Genomic DNA, 3,195 nt, shown 5'->3' with positions numbered 1-3,195 from the left:
TATTTAACATCTTATCTAGTTTTTGGTGTAATTTCATTTTAATATGATGATGCAAAATATGTTATTTAGAAACATAGAAACATAGAAAATAGGTGCAGGAGTAGGCTATTCGGCCCTTCGAGCCTGCACCGCCATTCAATTTGATCATGGCTGATCATCCAACTCAGTATCCTGTGCCTGCCTTCTCTCCATACCCCCTGATCCCTTTAGCCACAAGGGCCACATCATTTTATATTTAGGCCCCGATATCAGCCGTGTCTTGCCTGCCGGCTGTGAGTGTGAGCAAAATTATGGTGGCAGCCACAATCCGATCTCTGTATCATACTCCACAAACGTCCACTCAAGATAATCAAATTCATTATTTTTTGCACAATCATGTCATAAGAACATCTAAATTATCTATATTTTGTGTTATTGTCTATCCATGAGCAATATTTTCATACTAAATATCTGACTAAAAACTTCCACAGTACATAGTTTTAGTCAGATATTTAGTCTGAAAATATTGATAATAGATAGACAATTACACAAATAGATAATTTATATGTTCTTATGACATGATTGTGCAAAAAATAACGATTTTGATTATCTTGAGAGTGGATGTGTGTGGATTTTGAACACGTGTCTGTGTAAAACGGTTCTTGCCTGCTGCAGTGTTATAAATCAACAGAGTAAAATTTATGGGAATCAAACATTCAATTCCTTCGATTTGGCATAGACATTCATGACAAAGTGAGATTTAAAAATCATGTTATATTGTGAATTATTGTGTGAATGGGATCAGTTTGTTATTTGGATACTTTGGCTATTTAAAACAATATTTTTAGCCTTTTCGTAAGTATTGGATGGATGTTTAGATCTAGTAATTGAATTTAGATGGAATTTAATTGATTTGATAACACTGATGAATATGAATTTTTTTGTTGGGTATTTACTATTTGTTTTAACGTTTAACTTGTGTTAGGCATTTTGTTGAACAAAATCACTTCTACTTTTTTTTTCTAAAACTGCAAATAAAAACTTGTTTCTACTTAATGCCTTTCAGTGGTTTTTTTCTTTACATTTTTCAGATGCCTCCGACGAAGAAATGCAAAATCGGAGGAATCTGAAGCAACCCAACCCAGCCCAACCCCAAGCAACCCAGCCCAACCCCAAGCAGCCCTGCCCCAAGCAGCCCCCCCCCCCCCATGCCCCAGCAGCATCCACGCCCCAAGCAGCTGCTCCGCCCCAAGCAGCAGCCCAGCCCCAAGCAGCAGCCCAGCATCAGAGACCCGACCCAGCCCAGAGTCGGAGACCCAGCCCAGTCCGGAGTCGGAGATGTCGTCAAACGGAAAGCGGAGACTCTGATCCTGGTGGAGGAAAATGGCCAGCGCCCGCTGTGAGTCCCCATCGCACCGCCAATTCAAGCCCCTACAGCTCTGGGCCCTTCGCTGGCTCCTCCCCCTCCCCTGTGATGCACCCTCTCCCCCATGGCTCTTCCCCCATCTTTTCACCGAGTACACTTCCCCCCGCCCACACACCCCTCTCCCCTAACAACCTCCCCCGTGCTCACACACCCCTCTCCCCCCACACACCCATCCCCACATGCCCCCCCAACCACACACACCCCCCACCCACACAAACCATCCCACACACAATCCCCCAAAGGCCCCTACAGACCACCCCCACACCCCCCTGCCCTCACAACCCCTCTCCCCCCAGCCCCCCTCCCACACACACACACCCCACACACATCCCCCCCCCACACACACACACTCACCCCTCCACACACACATCGACACACCTCCCTGCACACATCCTCCCCACCCCACACCTACCCCCCCACACACACACACCCCGCTGCCCACACAACAACCCTCCCCCCCCCCCCACACACACACACACACCCCTCCTCCACACTCCGCGCCACCCACGGGTCCCACTTAGATCTATCCATCTCTCTCCCTCTCCCTCTCCCTCTCCCTCTCCCTCTCCCTCTCCCTCTCCCTCTCCCTCTCCCTCTCCCTCTCCCGGTTTGCGTTGCTTTTAAATTTGCGCAAAAATGGTACGCGATAGCGCTACAATTTTTCGCCACCTTACTCACCATTCTCCTGTGCTGAAAGTGCACCACGTTTTGTTCCAATCGGTGGAATATTAGAAAATATTAGACACCCCTCCCACACACACACCCCCTCCCCTCCCGCATGCACCCCCCTTCCCCTTCCACACACACCCTCTCCCCCCTTACCCTCACATGCCTCCCACCCACGCACTCCTTCCACAACAACCCCCTCCCTCCAGAACCCCATTCCCCCCACAACGATTCTCCCCCACACTCCCATCCCCCCACACCAACCCCGCCCACACACACCCACACCCCTCAGCACCCACCCCACCACACAGTGGTAGGTCACGCCAGTGATAGCGGTAGGCCACTGCATTGATAGGCCACGGCAGCGGTACACCACAGCAATGGCAGTTCTAGGCCTCGCCAGCGGCAGTGGTAGGCCACAGCAGGGGTAGGGCATGGCAGCGGTAGGCCACGGCAGCGCTCCTCCCCTACCAGCCCCGGACAGGCCCCGCCTGATGCCGTCCCCATCCCCCGGCTACAGAACGATCCCTCCGGCTCCCTCCTGAAGCCGTCCACATCCCCAACTGCAGGACGCTCTCCACCCCATCCCACCGGCCCCCGCCTAAGCCGTCCCCTTCCCCGGCTGCAGGATGCTCCCCACCGGTACCCACCTGAAACCGGTGGACAGTGGTAGCAGTAGGCCACAACAGCGACAGGCCATGGCCAAGGTAGCAGTAGGCCACGACAGCTATACGCCATGGCGCGGCAGGGACAGGCAGCGGCAGGGGCATTCAACGGCAGCATTAGCCCACGGCAGTGGTAGGCCTCGGCAGGCCACTGCAGCGGTAGGCCATGGCAGCACACCCCCCTCCCCCACCGACACCCAACAGGCCCCTCCTGAATCCAGTACACGATAGCACTACGATTTTTTGTCAGCTCACTCACCGTTCTCCTGTGCTGCCAAGTTTTGTTCTGATCATTGGTATATTGTAAAAGTTAGCGAGGTTCAAAGATCATAATATAGAGTTAATTTGGGAGTAAGCTATGTCAGTGGAGATTGGCCCCATGGTTTGCTCAGCCTGCAACATGTGGGAGATCAGGGATATTGTCAGTGTCCCTGGTGACTACGTTTGCAGGAAGTGTGT

The sequence above is a fragment of the Amblyraja radiata genome, chromosome 6, assembly GCF_010909765.2.
Source record: "Amblyraja radiata isolate CabotCenter1 chromosome 6, sAmbRad1.1.pri, whole genome shotgun sequence".
NCBI lineage: Eukaryota > Metazoa > Chordata > Chondrichthyes > Rajiformes > Rajidae > Amblyraja > Amblyraja radiata.
The sequence above is the reverse complement of the archived record's forward strand: the minus strand, read 5'-3'. Positions refer to the sequence as shown.